This window comes from Dipodomys merriami, unplaced genomic scaffold (genome assembly GCF_024711535.1).
Source record: "Dipodomys merriami isolate MVZ:Mamm:240054 unplaced genomic scaffold, mDipMer1.0.p SCAF_139, whole genome shotgun sequence".
NCBI lineage: Eukaryota > Metazoa > Chordata > Mammalia > Rodentia > Heteromyidae > Dipodomys > Dipodomys merriami.
Window position 1 is genome coordinate 3,198,375 of NW_027202704.1, and position 18,057 is coordinate 3,216,431.

General features: G+C 36.8%; 1 long non-coding RNA gene and 1 pseudogene across 1 annotated transcript; both read right to left on the reverse strand.

Annotated features, from left to right (window-relative positions):
• Positions 1–3,556: 3,556 nt before the first annotated feature.
• Positions 3,557–3,653, reverse strand: LOC138825650 (U6 spliceosomal RNA; annotated as a pseudogene).
• Positions 3,654–8,966: 5,313 nt separating this feature from the next.
• LOC138825637 (uncharacterized) lies at positions 8,967–17,316 on the reverse strand. The gene is made up of 4 exons (XR_011371449.1): positions 17,009–17,316; positions 14,749–14,882; positions 10,683–10,734; positions 8,967–9,006 (listed from the first exon to the last, which is right to left on the reverse strand). It is a non-coding gene; the product is annotated as an uncharacterized lncRNA (long non-coding RNA).
• Between the last annotated feature and the right edge of the window lie 741 nt (positions 17,317–18,057).

Genomic DNA, 18,057 nt, shown 5'->3' on the forward strand with positions numbered 1-18,057 from the left:
TTTTGTACTGACAATGATCTTACAGCAATAACTTACTACCTAATTATGTCTGTATCTTCTTACCTCACATACAATAAGAGCTGAAAGTGGTCTGTTTATCTAACTTAATGCTGTAAATGCTTTGATTATGATGACTTTTTTAGTAGACAAATAATATGTACAGAAGGGTGGTTCCACTGAAATGACATGACAGAACACTGATAAATAAAACATTGCAACACAGTTAGCTCTTTTCAGCCTCACCATGTCCAGATTGTCAAGCAACATTGCAAAAGCACACACACACATATACATGTATACACATGTTCGCACATGTACACACACATATACATGCATGCTAAATTCAGGGTTTATTGTACAAAAAATTTCAAATAAAATATTAGTGATTAGGACAAATGATAATATGCCTTATTACAAAATAATACATGAACCATCACCACCCATGTTACATTTTACCTGCCTCTCCAAATGTGACCACTTAGTTTATTTTTAATTAATTGATTACCTTATTAATTAGTTTGGTGCTAATACTAGGGCTTGAACTCAGGGCCTGGCATTGTCCCAGAATTTATTTTTTGTTTCAGTTTTCTCAAGGCTAGCATTTTACTGCTTGTACCACAGCTCCATTTCTAGCTTTTTCTGGTTACTTTCAAATCAGAATCTAATGGACATTTTTTTTCTTGGTCTGCTTTCAAACCACAAAACTCAGATTTCATCTTTCTGATTAACTACTACTAAAGACATAAGCCATCAGTGTGGCTTCTACTTTTTCCTCTATAGTTATCTAATGCACATACTTAAATAGTAATTTAAAACTGAGAGTATAGAAGCAAGATGTACAGTGATGATACTGTCCTGTCAGAAATTCAAGTTAGTAATGTAAATTATTCTTAAGACCATACACAAAAAATACCATATTATAGTGTAAGAGAACTCACTATTGAACATATGATCCTTAAGAGCTTTCTAATAGATCCATTATTTATTGTTACCCAACATTAGAAAAATGTATGAGGCACTGGTAAAATAGAAGTCCTTTGCATGACTACATACATTCCTTGTTTTTTTTTTTTAAAGACACTTGCTTTCATCTAAAAAAGTAGGCCTGTCTATTGTCTTCATGTGATTTCAATAATTGAAAGTGCTTAGTGAGAAGGTCAAAATGTATTAGTAGTCCTTAACTATCAATTCTCATTTTTCTTCTTGGAGAATATAATGATCAAATCAATAATTCAGAATCAGAAATCTATAGTTCAGTATCATGCCTCCAGTGAAAGTGGATCACCGGTAAGAAATCCTCAATACCAATTTGCACAAAGTTTTGTCACAGATACAATCTCCCTGCCTTCTCTAGCTGCTTTACTACCTTCCTATTTCTTCATTATACAGGAAAAGTTGATTCACCTGATTTCAGTCATATCTGTTGCTATAATTATCAAGGAATTAGTTTATTGTCTGTAATTTGGTCAAAGTTATGTCTCTTTATGTAGGCTACTATAAATGTATTTACTAATTTCAAGTAAATACATAAATTCTATTCCCACTTTTTTAAAAAATAAAATTCTGTTTGCTCTATAAATTCATCAGAGGCATGGATTTTGTGGCTAGCTAGGTCATTGCACATCATCTGTCTCTCTCTCTCCCTTTCTTGGTTCTCATAGATAATATGATTGCTCCATAATTATCCTGATTTACTTTGCTTTCATATTTTTGGTTGCATCATTTCAGTTTTTGCTCTGCCATTTCCCAAGTCATTTATATAGAAGGCGTTATTTCCTAATTTCTCATTCCTAGAATAAGCTGCACATGAAGATATCACTGGTCCTCATTGTCAGTGTGTACATTTGAATACGGAGGAACATCTTTCCTCTGCTCTCCATCAATTCCCTACTCTCCAGTTAGAATAATTTCGAATAGTAAAATTGGAAAAAGAGAAAATAAATCATGGTGAATAAACAGTTGCAGAAAAATCATTGGATATTTCTGACCAGTTCAACCAATGTGAACTATTAGGAAAATACATGGACACCTCATTCCCACTGGCACTCAAAGTTTCTGGTTAGGCAATTCTTAGGAATATGAAGAACAAGATGAAAAAATAAGGAATGATATCAATTGCAAGAAAAAAATGGAGAAGGATCCAAGCAAATTTCTTCATTGGGCTGCCAAAAATATTCGGCTTACTACAGTGCGGAGACTTCTTTCCCAAAAGGCCACTCATGTGAATAGTAGGGATGACGATGAGTATACCCCTCTTCATCGAGAAGCGTACAGTGGACAATTAGACATTGTCAGTGAGTTGGTGTCTCAAGCGGTACATGCAATAATGTAGATGACTGGACACCCCTGCACAGTGCATATACGTGGAATAATACCGGAGTGACTTCTTTATTACTTCATCATGATGCAAATACCAATGCCCAACTAAAGGCCTCTTGTCCCCCTTACATCTTGCTGCTGAGAATTGAGGTAGCAAAGATACGCTGGATCTCCATCTGTTGAACCATTATATAAAACCAGGCCTGGAGAACAACATAGAAAAAATTGCATTTGATATTGCCAAAAGGATAAGTATGTATCACTACTTCTATGAAGTTGTGGAAGGCTGTACAAATTGTTCACCTATGTCCTAATGGTCGGGTTAAGTTTCTTAAATTTCAAAAATGCAAGTCGATCTTTTGTGTCCCTACAAAATATTTTCACAATCCAAATAAGAGCAATATATTTTATTTTGGTCTGTCATGGGGCTTGAACTCTGGGCCTGGGAGCTATCTCAGTGCTCTTCAGCTCAAGGTGAGCGCTCTACTACTTGAGCCTCAGCTCCACTTCCAGTTTTCTAGTGGTTTATTGGAGATAAGAGTACCACAGACTTTCCTTCCCAGGCTGCCTTAGAACCATCATCCTCAGATCTCAGCCTCTTGTGTAGCTAGCATTATAGGCATAAGCCACATATGCCCGGCAACACCAATATTTTACTGTAAAAATTCATGGATTCCGCAGAATTCTTCCAAGTGAATTGCCTGCATTGGATGTCAAAATGTATTCAATAGTTTTTGTATACATGTATAATGATTTCTTCAGAGTTTGTGATTTTTTAATCAGAAACAATTTTAACTTACCTGTTGAAATGAGTAGTACAGAAACTAAAATATTTCTGGTGCTTGTCTGAAAAAGCATATTTTAAAATATACTATATTCTATGTTTGCATAATGTTCATAATTTACTTTATTTTCTCCTAGATATACTTTGAATTCTACATTATTTTATAATATTTAGGTTCATTAATGTGTCCTTTCTGATTGCATTCCATATAGAAACGGTTTGATTCCTTTTTTTCTAGGTCTTAATATTATTTTTCTTTGGGATAAAATGACAATGTTGTCTAATTTGAAAAGTTTTTTAAAGTTTATGCTATGTAAACGCCTTTCTGAGGTGAATATTTAATACACTGATGTCAAACTAAATTTAATTATATGAATTACGTGTATTGTTACAGTTGAAATTTTGTAATCAACTTTTTAATAACTGTTTTTCATTTCTTGCATCTGAAGAATGAAACATATGGAATACTTCTCAAATTTTCATATTATCCTTGTGCAAGTGCCATGTTAATCTCTGCATTGTAATTTGAGTATTCGTGCTGCTGAAGCATGTAGTATCCTCTAAATTTAAGTAGTTAATGATGCAATCTTTATACAAGCCTATATCTATGGGTGCCTACTTGTAACAAGGAAACTGTATTGTTCCGAACAATGCTATCGATCTTATTTCCCTAAAATTCTGTGAATAGTAGAAAAAATTATATTGATCAGTCAATTGCTCACATTTGCAAATTTTTTGTCAATGACTATCTTAAGTCTTTTTATTTGGAATTTGATCGTACTCTCAATTATTTATAGATAGGTCCAAGGTGATGGCTTTTTCAAGAACTTATTTATCCAACTGTGTTAGCTATGTGGACCTAATGGATTCAAAGTAAGCGTTGCTTAAGAGGTACTTCTAAACTTCTTCAGCTGATATTTTCCCAAATGAGGTGTTACTGTCACAAATGTCTACCTGAGCCTTTACCCTTCTTCCATGTGGGAACAGACCCACCAGAATATCTTACCCTGACAGCATAGATTGTCTTACTAGAGCAAAACTAATCTTGGTTACAAGGGATCATAGAGAGATGAACAGTTCAAACAGAACTGTTCAGACTAGAAGGTATTTTATCAAAATATAATTGTTTATTATACATTCCATTTCAAAAGTAGCTAAAGCCAAGAAGGTAAAAAAATTGTTCATATGCATGATTACTTAATGTCCTGGCCTGCCAACCATCCAACCAGGCAGGAACTTAAACTACTGCCTTTTTATCACCAAATATTTTCATAGTTGCAGGAGAAGTTCATATGTTTCTCCTCGTTATTAGGCATTAAATTGATACTGTTTTAATCACAGTGTTTCCTCTTGCCTCCATGCTGTAAATCTACAAATGGTAAAGCTTTAGGTCTAACTCTATCAAACACTAAGGTAGAGATAATGGAATAATACTTTAAAACAGAGTTGCCTTTGATACAGTAACTACAACAAAACAATGCAAACCTGTGCCTTTTAATTATATTATATATAGTTATATATTTTATATTTATATGTGCTGATTTTATATTTCACAAAGTAAAACTTACTAGAATTAGTTGATAATTGGACAAATAAATTGATATTTATTTATTCCAATAAATAGAATTGGAATATAAATAATTAGGTTTAAAATATATATTAGAATATAAAAAGTATCAATGCAATGTCTTTAGTATTAACTTGTGATATATCCTAACTGTTCTTGGTCTTCTGAATCCACATGGTAAAAAAACAATGTTTTCCTCTAATCTATAATGCATTTTACTCTGCTGCTCTGTTTATTGTTTTAACTCTCTTGTCCCAAACTGTTTTTCTCCATATTTCGGGAGCATTCCTATTGATTATACCTAAATTTTGCTAAGATGTCTAAAAAAACATTATTCTTCTGCAGTCCCCATGGGTCCTAGGATCCCAGGTCCAAGTTACCTGCATCATCAGATAACAGGGGCAAGACTTCTCACCAAGGCCCATGCAACATGTCAGCACATAGTAATTGAAGACCAATCTCAATTTCTCATTTCCTATATTTCAGGGCCCCAATTCCTTCAAATGCTGGAATTAGCAGTAAGCAATTGTGGAATGCAAGGCAACTTGAAGAATGAAATAAGAAAATTTAAGAGAAAGTACTGTAATTAAAACATTCAACTTATAGATGACCAGCCCATATGAGTGAACAAGTTCACAATGTGTCATAAGATTATTTTTAATACCCCTCCCCTATGATTAATGAAAGATTTTATTCCAACATACGTGGCCCAAAAAATAGTTCCTTGAAGGATAGATCCATAATTGGTCTACCAAAGCCCAAAAAACTTGACTTAGAGGTCAAATGTAATTCAGAAAAATATTTGAAGCATTACGGAGTGCTTCAAAACACTGGGACTTCAGTACAACATGGTTCTGTGGTATAAAAATGTCACTCTCAAACCAATGATAATCTACATTTAATCTTCTGAAAGTGTATTCCTTTTCAAATAAACTTTTTAAAATCACATTCGTCAAAATGACGGTTTACAAGTTGATGATACTTAGTGACATTACAAGTTTTTTAAGTGTAGGGAGCAAGTTACAGTAGAGTTGAATTTTTTACACAGCACTAATGCCAAACACGTTCAACCATTCATTAAATTGTAGAAATAGTACCACCCACAATTTGTGTTTTTCAGTAAGGGCCTTCCAGAAATGTGTTAAATAGGTTAACCTCCTAAATTTCAAACCCAAACCTGAGCTAATAAATTTCATCATTTAATAAGGTACACTTTAAAAAGTCACAAATAGTTGCCTTATCATATGTTATTTTATGTTTTCCCTCTGTCTAACATAGTAAGAAATATGACTTTAAGTCTTGAATATGGGTATTCATCAGAGATATGACAAACATAATATCTGTCTTCTATTTTTATCATATTCCTCTTTTGGAATAAATTTTAATTTTCTTCTTTTTCCAAAACTTAGAGGCAGTAGAAAATATTATTCCATGTAAAATAAAAGAATCACACCATTGTACAAAGTCATTTATAAAAATTCGTAGTTAGGAATACATTCTAAGCCATTTTTTTAACTTTCTTTTTGACTAAAGATTAATCTTCCAAATGGATGAGAATAAAATCTTGTTTAGGTGCTTCACCTCTCCAGTCTCCAGCAAATTGTTGCTGCAGATGAATCAATTATGGAAATATAAGCTGACATCAGTTCAAGAATATGCAGGATTGAAAGTCCATAGAATGCATATAAACCATTCAAAGTATTAATAGACACTTTAACACAATATCAGGAAGTTGAAACCAGAGAGGACTTATAGTAAAGACATAGAGTGAATGAAAAATGAACAAGGGGCAAGTACAGCTAGAATATTCAATGTAAACATATGATAAAGGAAGTGGTAAATTGGAAATAAATCTTGGAGAAAGGGTTGGTTGAGAATGATGGAAGGAGTGACTCAGATCTAGGAGCATTGGACAATTAGATGCACATATTTAATTGTAAAACAATTGCACAACCTTTTAAAATTCAGTTAAAAAACATAAGAAACAAAAAAACAGAAAAATCACAACCAAACAGCAATCTCCAGAGAGTATGAATATGACCTCTCAAAATTTTAATCAATTAATGAAGGGCAGTCTTGGGAAAAGCAAACAAAACTGTTCAAAGAGGGAAGTTTGGCATAGGGGAGAATTTTGAACAGAATTAAATAGAATGTCTAAGGTTATAAATCACCTAAATCTGCTGCAAATAGTATCTTTCTTCTACGAGTTTTCTGTCTGAACTGGATAATCCAGTCCTGAGACACACTTGGTAGCTTGTGAGGTTAGAGTGGAAGAAACAAGATCATGAACCCATTACTCCACTGGAGAGAAAACAATACTCTATATTTTCTCTAATCTCTCTTCACTACTCTTTCTTCATACTTTTAAGTCAATTGATTTTGAATTATATTTTTCCTTCTTTCTTCTGGCAAAGTAATTCATTAAATATTATTTGCCATTTTCTTCTTTCATGCTGTTTAATTGGCCAAGTGAGTCCATTAAATATCCCTCTTGCATTTGGTTGCCATGAAACAACATTAATGTTAATGAGGAGAAATCTAATGTAAAACTTTGTCTCCAGAATACAGCCCTAGAAGCTGTGATCACAAATATTTGGCTATTTTTTTCTTTTACCTTAAAAGATTTCTTGTGTCTAAAATGCCCACAAAAATAAGTACTCCATCACTTGTTGGTTCAATCAGAATTGTCTAAGCTCAAAGATATATTTTCCTAACAAGATGCTGATAGGAAACAAAAAATACTGCACTTTTATCTTCTCTCTCTTAAGATTCTCCTTAGATACCATATTAGGAACAGTGAAGTTATTCTAGGCAAAATTATTTCAATAGATTTTTTTTCTCTTGGTCTTGCATTTGTTCACCAAGATGGATGGAGGAGAATAGAATTAAATGACCCATACCTTGGAAGACAGTGTCTGTTACAAAAGGACAATGCTTCTATTTCCTACTTCTATGTCCTCCTCTTAGCTCTTGCCGGAGTTCCAATTAATCACAGCTTCTTGGCTTCATGTCTAGTGAAGCTGAAGGACTATATGGGCTACACCACTGTGAAATCTTCATTATTTCTCTTTTAAAACTCTTTAAGTTGCCTCATTTGGATGTGGAATTTATTTTCATGTCTTCATTCAATCAGTTCTGCATTGTAGTGAGCCAAATAGGCTCTGTAAACTCACTTTAGGGAGTAAAAATAGTAACACAATTTATATCAAAAAGTTTTGGCCTCTCCTTCACTGCTGAATACAATATACTTAGCTAAGTCTTCTAAGAAAACTTTTTTTATTAACTTTTCCATTTGCTCAATTCTTGTCTGAACTTTTTGGCATATGTAATAACAGAAGTCTTCACTATCTCATATTAATAAGGATATTACTTTTGTAAGCCACTTAGAAATGTGAAATCATTGGTTTGAAGTATCCAATCAGATTTTTTTCTGTGTTTCACTGCTTCACATCAAAAGATTTTGTGGAAAGTGTTACAAACAAAAATGTGTAATCCCAACACCTTCTTTCATTGTGAAGAGCACTTTGTCCCTAAATATTTTGACTCAAATTATCTTTTTCAGATAATTACTCTTTGGTAATTAAAGGTAAATTCACAAATTTTGATGCCTTATTTTTTTTAATAACTTTGAATTTAAATTCCAATACAACCTTGTTTCAAACAGTGAAAATATATTTCCTGGTTAAGGACAATTCCAAGGAACCCTACAGGATTTACATGTTTGTTTAGTGTGAAAAAGAGCCATCTTAATACACATTGCTCCCTCTCTACTCTACTAAATCTCCTTGGATTTCTTTGCATGAAAGACTATTCTTCCAGGCAATTTAAATTTTCGTAATAGGCTAAGTTGTTAAAATTTTGAACAATTAAAATTTACCTGTCATAACTTTAAAACTCTTGAAAATCCTTTATCAGAACCGCTAATTCACCAATCCTAATTCCACCATTACCATCAAAAAGTTAACATGCTATTTTCATGATATAGTATCCAGGCAGCTATTATATTCCAGTGGCTTTGTTATCCGTATATATAACCATATTAGCTGATGCTAAGCACAATTAATTCCAAGATATGGAACCAGATTTTTTCATTTGTGGTTGTTGTTTTTGATGAACTATGTGATTTCTGTTTTCTTTGGGTTTTCCCCCTGTGGTTTATCCTTCTGATATATCATTTTGTATTGTATATACATTTACCTTAATTAGCGAAGGGAAGAGGAAAAGCATAATGGTGAGCCAAAGGACAAAAGGCAAACCAATGCAATAGCAATACTCACAAGACAATATATTGGAAATGTACATTACAACTTGTGAGGGATGAAGGGGTGAAGGAAAACTGTGAAAAAAATGAGAAAAGGTTAACAAATTTGAAAAGTTATGATTTAATACCTTACAATTACTGTAACCCCACTGTACATCAGTTTGATAATAAAATTGAAAAATAAGCTGCGTAAAATATAATTTCACTGTATTGGCACAGGAAATAATATTCTTTATGTAGTAATATTTTAAAAATCAATACTATTTGGCATCTAATTTGTATTAATTACCCCTTATTTATCAGAGGGTCATCAACTTGAATGTTATCCAACTAGACAATATTTTCACAATATACTTGCCAAATTTTTCAAAAAAGAATAAATTTAGTACTTTCTCATTATAAAACAGAAAACTGTTTAAAATGCTATGGAAACCCATAACTTTTAAAAGTAAGTTGTTAAGAGGACAGAATATATGTGTTCTTCAAAATTCCTATGACTAATAACTACTCATTTTTAAATTCTCAACATTCCTGAGAGATTCTAAACAGTACCTGTTTGCATGTTATATAATTGTGCAATAAATGTAGTTTCCAATGGGGTATTACAGACTGAGAAGTCAACAGAAAAATAACCACATTGTGGTAGAGGATAAAACTATGAAGCATGTGTAATAATTATTTCTTCAAGAGTAAGCTATTGTTTAACAGCGTAAGCTATTATTTCTATGACTATCAATCCCAAGATTTATGCCATAAAATCATCCTAGCCCAACAGTTTCCAACTTTTAAGGGGCACCTTAAAATTCCTTAATTCACATCATGAATACCTTATCTCTATTTTGAAAAAATACTACACCTCTGCTAATGTGACGCCCTCCTTGTTCTGAAAAGAACACCACAATACATTGATCTGCATCATTTTTCCTCCACTGGTATTCTTGAGATCAGAACACTTGCAAATATTATTTATATTTATACTTTTTTAACTATCATAGATATTCAGGATGCTAAGATAAAAAAAATTATGGTTCAAAGCCCACCCAGGCAGGAAGGTTTCTTAGAATCTTATCTCCAAAAAAATTCTCCACAAAAGCCAGACTCAAGTGGCACTGAGGTTGAAGTGGTAGGGCACGAGACTTGAGCATCAACAGGCTCAGAGACACTGTACAGGCCAAGAGTTCAAGCTCTAGGATGAACCAATAAAACAAAAACAAAATTGAAAAGAAACCCCAAACCTAGCATTTTTCTCCATGTATACAGAGGCACGTAAATAAGGAAATGACTTCCTGTTTTACATATAGGTAGAAGAAAGAAGATGTCACACAATTACTCTCTTCATACCATATTAAACCAAACCCTTAAAAATTGTTTTTTCTAAATGTATAAATTAATGTCATCCATTTTTTGGCAACTCTGTCTAGATTATTCACATTAACATAGTATACATGAACTGTGGGAATTGTCTATTAACTATGTTCTAATTATAACTCTCTTGAAAGAATATCTAGACAAATAGAATGCCAGAATCATTTGTGAATTTAACAATTAATCCCTCTACTTAAAAATAATTTTGTAGTATACTATAGAATATGAAATTACAAATAAAACCAAAAAATATATTTTAAATCTAAATTCTAATTTAACAAGGTCTACAAAGTCCTACATTAGACGAACTTTGCTATTTCTCCAGATTTAAGCTTTTGTAATCCTTCAACATTAATTTGGAATCCAACAGAATGAGGCTGACTTACTTTTGCAAATTTTTGGATGGGAATCATGAGCTATTTTTCATCTAGGAATGTTCTGTAATGATGAGAGCATTTAAAACACAAGTGAGGATATATATGAGTTGCATTCAATAGGAAACTTGACTTCTCAAAACATAATGACAAAATTAGCCCAAACTTCCAACTGTGTATTCCTTTTTTGTTGTTTGGTTTGTTTTACTGAGTCAAAATTATTCTACCTGGTCCAGGGAAGGTATCGTTATGTAATTCCACTCTCTAATCTCCTGTTTGAGTGCTAGAATTCCAAGCTTGTAGCACTTTGCCCTGCCATAGTTTGTTTATTTAATCTAGAAACAGACTAGCAATTCTGAACTTCTCCTATGATCTTATCCACTAGACTGAATGCTCAGACTGTTTATGTACTATTTTCAAAGATGTTTTAACATTTGACACAGGATATGAACATTTTCAGATGCACCTGCAGGGTTCCCTGATTCATTCCACCATGGATCCTATAATAATAATGATTACTTGACTTTCTTACTATCTCTGGTCCCTACCTATGTAATATTCTCAACTTCTGGGGGAATGTTCACTTGAAGGCTTTCTAATATTTAAAATTATCATTTGATTCTAATCTTACTCAGGACTTATTTTCTATTGTTTTCTAACTTTTCTACATATTCTGAGAGTTGTTTCATTTGTGTCTTTTTGTGTGCACCTATAAGTGCCTCTGTGTGTATGTGTATGTTCATATGTATGTATGCAAAAACCTAAAGCTGTTATTCAGCAATGTTGCTCGTGACTGGTATTCTAGCTTTTGGCTGATTAATTATAGGTAGTGTCTCAAAGCCTATACTGTCCAAGCTGGATGCAAATTGAACTTCCCAGACTCCTTTACATTCTTAGGTTTTATTTTTCCAGGAGTATCAACTTTTAAACTTCAAACACTTTTGCGAGTGTAAAGTCTAACCTGTAGCCCAGATTTTTAACTCAAGAATTCATATAAAGATAGATGAACATATACATTACATATCCTGAGTGTACACTGTTAGAAATGTGATCATAAACCAAGTTGTTGTGAAATCTGAGGATTGGGGTTTAAAGTCAGCACGGGTAGGAAAGTCCTGGAGACTCTTTTCTCCAATAATTACTAGAAAATTGGAAGTGGCACTGTGGCTCAAGTGCAAGAGCCCTAGCCTTGAGCTGCGTTTCAGAGGGACAGCAACCTGTCCTATATTTCAAGTGCCACAAACAACAAAAACAACAACAAAAAGAATATAAGAAAAGGAAAGAATAAGGAATGTGATCTTAGCCACCAGGTTCATTGCTGGTATAATTCCTGTTCTCTCAAGATGGATTCTTTTTTTCCAGTTACGTGTAGACTCTCCTATATCTGACTTGCATTGGAAACAGAATCATTCTTCCATTCTCCTTTTTGCACATTTACGTGATTAGCAAGCGTGATTTAGAAAGGCAGTGGCCTCATGCTTCATGTTCCACTTAGGAGTAATGCTTTCTCTATATCACTCTCATAAATCTACATATTGGATTTGGCTTTATTTTTTCAATGTTTTCTTATTTGTTGAGTCTTCTATATTTTATTGAACACTTATACATAAACACAGAACTTCTTTTTCTCTTATAATTGCTATTGTTTGTCTTACTCTTAACTCATGTACACTTGGGAAATTCATGCGCAGCACATAGACTCACAAAAATGATCTGAGAACCTTCTTCCCATTTAAAATTCACCTTAATTTACAGAGCACATAGGAAGTTTGAACAAAATGTTCTCATGGATAATGTATTTATAAGCAATTTATATTTCATTTCTCTTTACTAAGTTGTCTCTGAAACACGTGTTACCTCATGGCCAAAAGTATCTTTGTGCTATTTCAATGAAGCAAGAAAACATTCATTTTTTTTCCGGAGCAGCACCATAGATTGTTACTGGAAGTAAGTGGAAGTAACTGTTACTGGATGTGGAAACTGATCCCAGGAGAGGAATCGAACATAGAGAAATGACAAAGTTCAAGTTAACTATTGCTTTCTTTTTTACTGTATAAGAAAAGGATCCTAGGCTGGAAGGAAATTCTGTCCCTGACTTTTGTGAGTGTGTCCTTTACTCATATAAAACTTGTCTGTGAACTTCTGGTTGAGAGTATTACAAAAGGAAACAATGTGTCATTTGAAGGCCAGTATAGAACAAAAGGAAGTCACTTTATTTTAAAAATGTTCTACTGCAAAGAAGCAAAGATATGGAGGCTTTAAATTGTCTTATGGATGGATGTTTCACTCCTGAGATGATTCTCTTGTTGCAGGAATCAGTTATCAATTCCTTTAGTCAAGTCCTGAGTTTTCCATAGCAATAAGGATTCCAAAAAAGCAGGATCCAGTGAGTATGATAAGCAAAAGCAGCCTATTTTCAGACCACCACTATTTTAAGGAGAGTCCCAAAGAAATACCCAGGGTTTGTTTTGTTTCCTTGTTTATTTAGTTTGTGCTGGTTCTGGGGCTTGAACTTAGAGACTGGCCACTGTCCCTGAACAGTTGTCTTTCTTTCCCACCTGGCCCAAAGCTAGTACTCCGCTGCTTGAGCCAAACCTCCACTTCGGGATTTTTGGTGTTTAATTACAGATACGGGTTGACAGACTCTCTTTCCTGGGTTGGCTTTGAACTAAGACAATAAGAAAGCTAAGTGACATCAACTGTATGTACTTCTCTTTTGAACCAAGAAATATTAGATGAAGTTTATTATAAAGTTACTATTTGGCAATTTTTAAAGAAGAGAATATGTTTAGCAAAGAAGCCATAACAAATAACTCAGCAAAAGTAGGTGAACTACTCAATCATTTGGGAAGATTACTATTGACTTCATCATTCCTTTGAGGGAAAATTAAAGCCATATTTGTAATTTTTTGTTGGTTGTGATTATTGAATATTGATCCTTGGCATTGTCTCTCAGCTCTTCAGCACAAATTGAGCACTCTACCACTTTAGCTACAGCACCACATCCGAGTATCTGGAGTTAATTGAAGGTAAGTGTTTCATGGACTTTCCTGACCAGGCTGGCTTTGAACCACAATCCTCTGGTCTCAACCTCCTGAGTAGCTAGGATTACAGACATGAGCCACCAACACCCGGCTCATATTTGCATTTCTGTGCACTTAATGTCACTATGTAGACAAAGAATGGAAATCTGAACCAAATGATGTGACATTGAAGCTTGCCAGAATGATTGAGTTAGCAAAAAATATGTCCTCCTTTCCCATTTTGTTACATTAATGACCCATGAGCTATGGGACTCTTACATTAGCATCCTCTTCCATCTTTGTAAGTGTATTTAGTATCAGAACCTGTTCACAGAGAAATATAGAAAGACAGATTTTTAGAAAGCAAAGGATATCAGGTGGGAAAGAACAGCATAGAAGGAGATACATTTATCACACAGAGATTAAGAACTAGCCTAGGAGATTTGGAATGCTAAAGGCAATGAGGAATAAGCCTAGTTGATAACTAGTTCTTCAATATCCAAAAATGGTTTCCTAGAACGGTTTCTGCTATACCTTAGTTACGATCATTTTTTCTTTCCATCTGGAGTTATTCCTTCTCTTCTGTCACAACTGTTAATTAGCCTCTGCCCTTTTGGTGCGAAGACTTGCAAAAAGAGTTTCCAAATCTCACTTAGACTGTTGTTGTTGTTGCTACTTTTGTTGTTTTGGCAGTCCTGGAGCTATAACTCGTGCTTGGGAATTTTCCTCAGCTTTATTTTTTTTCCTCAAGGCTAACCATCCACCATTTGAGGCACAGGACCACTTTCAGTGTTTCCTTTGCAATTTATGTGGTACTGAGGAATTGAACCCAGGGTTTCATGCATGCTAGGCAATCACCATACCATGAAGCCACATTCCCAGAACCCTAAATGACTTTCTTAAGATGGCATTACATTTTCATTCTGTAACTATGTATCATAATTTTAACAAGAAATTTTTGCTAGAAAAGAGCATTGAACACAGTACTGAGTCCAGTAAGGCTAGTTGGATAATGGATTACTGTCACAGTGTAGTCAGGGCACAGAGGGAATTACCTCATGGAGCTGGTACAACATAGTGAGCAAGACAGAGCCTGACCCACAGTCTACCTCCAGAATGAGAGGGCCACCTTGGTTTCAACCATATGGAGATGCTGGGCCACCTCCTCCAGCACCCATTGAATCAGTTCCTGAGAGAGAAAGAGAAAGAAAGAAGGTCAGAATTACACTTAAGCCAGGTGCCGGTGGCTCAGGCCTATAATCCTAAGTATAATGGAGGCTGAGATATGAAGATCGTGGTTTATAGCCAGCCCGGCAGGAACACCTGTGAAACTCTTATCTCCAAAAACCACCAGAAAACTGGAAGTGGTGCTGTGACGCAAGTGGTAGAGTGCTAGCTTTGAGCTGAGGAGCTGGGGGAGCTGCCCCAGGCCCAAAGTTCAAGCCCCATGACTGAAAAGAAGTGGACTTCCCACCACAAGAAGTGGATTGAATTGCACCCATTGTCCTAAGGAGCATGGCAGAGAAGTCAGACAGAGCTTCCTGTCAGCTAGGAGTCATTAGTAGGTCACCTGGCTTCTCTGTGCCTCAGTTTCCCCAGCTTCAAAAGTGAACAAAATTAAGGATCCCGTTACTCATAGGGATAGGATAATAAAGAAAAAGAGCCATGTTTTGTCTCATAATCCTATACCTGTTTCACCATTAATAACACACACTATCTGAGATCTTTCTGGGAATCTTCCTATCATATAGTCACAGAATTGCCAAGAACAGGATCAGATGGCCCCTCCCTCTGTGCCTGTCCCTGCTCCAGAGATCCCTCTGTATTAATCCCTTGTTTCCTCAACTGTACCATTAGGAGATTGAAGTCCAATGGTTGAGGCCCAACCCAGAGCTTCACCTCTGGTCAAGAATCAGCTGCCATGGACTGAGTTTGGGACAATCCATCTAAACCAATGACTGAGCGTGGTGCTACATGTCTACCATCCCAACTACAGAAGACCAGGCCTGGTGGATCATGCCTGTCACAGATAGGAGGACCATGATCCAGCCCAGCCTGAGCATATATTAATTCTCCATCTCAGAAATGCCCAAGACAGAAATGCTTGACTCGCATTGTGGAAGACCTGACTGGCAAGCCTTAGGTCTTTAGGTCTAACCCTAATATACCAAAAGAACCAGAGTCCCAGTGCCAGAGGCTCATGCCTATAATCCTACATACTCAGGAGGCTGAGATCTGAAGATCACAGCTCAAGATTTAAGATAGGGTTGGCCTCGCCCATCAGACGTCATGATGAGAAGACCCAGAGTCTGACCTATGCTGTTGCGCTCCATACTAGCAGAACTCATATCCTTACTAAGTGTTGGTCATGCTCTCTGTCCCCCTGGGAAGCCATCCCCTGCAGGCCACACTCCCATGTCCTCTAAATCTCCCACTGCCACCAATCAGGCTCAAGGGAGTACCCAGCTCCATTGCACACAGAACCCTTGTTCTTGTAATTTAACAGTGCTGTGTCCCCTTCAAGCCTCTCACCTTTCCAGGCCCCAAGACCTCAGCTGTGAAGCCCATACATGCCTGAAAAATAGCAGTAGAATTTACCAAAACATTCTTCCTCCTGGTTACAACCCAATTCTACACACACACACACACACACACACACACACACACACACACACACACACACACACACACTCACACACACACACACACACACACATTCAGACCGGTGACAGAAAACTCATCCATGCAGCACCTGCAATTTGCCAACTGATCACTCACCTGAGCACAGTCAGGCTGTACAAGGAAAAAGATTTTCTCTCTCTCTCTCTGTCTCTCTGACTATGTCTCTGTCTCTCTGTCTCTCTGTCTTCAGGTGAAAGGTTGACCGAACACAGAACACAAGGGTTCACACAGCAAGGGTGTCTATCTTCTGCATCCAACACCTCCCATCCCCAGAAAAAAAGAAAAAGACCCCACAAGGCAGGTGTAGACATGCTCCTCCCCACCTCTGACTAAAGCCACCGGGTTTTCACCAGGGAGAGGAAGGGTGCAGATGTGCGGCAGTGTGGCTCCCACTACTCCAGGCCAGGGGATCTGTGGCGCCCACTCCTCACTCAACCATATATCTCCCCGTTTCCTGGGATACTAGCTGCTGGGGATGGGGGTGAGATCCTCGGGTCAACACCCACCCCCACCCCTGGGGCACATTTGTGGCAGGGCGTGGGCCAGACTGTGGGGCACAGGGGAGGCGCAGGTCCAGGTCAGAGAGGAGGGGATATGAGGTGCAAGGTGCAGGGATGTGTGGCAGCCACTCACATGTGTTGCTGGCAGAAGCTGTTGGCAGCTGCTACAGGTGTGGCAAGCAGCAATGGCAGAGGCCTGACACACACTCAGGCCCTGAGCAGAGGACAGGGGAGCAAGGACCAGGTCCGGGCCGCAAGCTGGCTCCTGGCCCACCATTGCACCATTGCCTGAGAAAACCATGGGTCTGAGCCCACAGCACCAGGTTTGAAATGCTGCTCCATGGGGAAGGGGGTGAGGGGGCCAGGGCTCAGGCAGGCAGATGGGCCTGAGGAAGGCCTTTCCTCCTAGGCCTCGAGTATCTTGCTCACCACTCAGCTACCTCTACCTTCCTCAACTGCTGGAAGTGGTGTCAACAAACAGAGGGAATTATGGTGCTACTGGTCGGCATGGAATGTGGGCGTGGCCACCATTCTTGTATCCCATTGGTCAGAAAGAACCATGAAACAATGGGGGTGTGGCTGGAATCCTGTGATGCAGGTAGAATGACGCAGCCCATTCCCCAGGGAACTTTGTCCATGACAGTTGGGGACAAGAGGGTGACCTGCTTTAGCCGGATGGCTGCACAGATTGTTGTCTATGTCTGTTTGTTCCCAGACCTTGAACTCAGGATCTGGGCACAATCTGTGAGTTGCTTTTGATCAAAGCTAGCTCTCTACCACTGGAGCCACATGGCTTTACTTCTGGCTTTGTTGGCACTAGTTCGACAGGAGTCTCAAGGGCTTTCCTGTCTGGGGTGACTTTGACCATGATCCTCCTTTCACAAACTTGTAAGTTTTAAGGAGGACTGCTGAGAGCCACTGATGCCTGACTAATCATTGGTTTTGCTGATGTTCTTGGACAGACTTGTGAGTTCCCTATCCTCAGGTTGAAGTGGTAGGAGCTGGAGCACACAGTTTGAATCCTGGTCCTACCACCAACAAATGGCAGGAGATCCTATGTAACTCATTCCTATTCATATGACTACCAAAGGAATGTGATGTATATCATGATTAAATGGGCAGTACTTGAATGATTTGAGGATAAAACTATACACAATTACATTATAGGACACTGGTCGATAT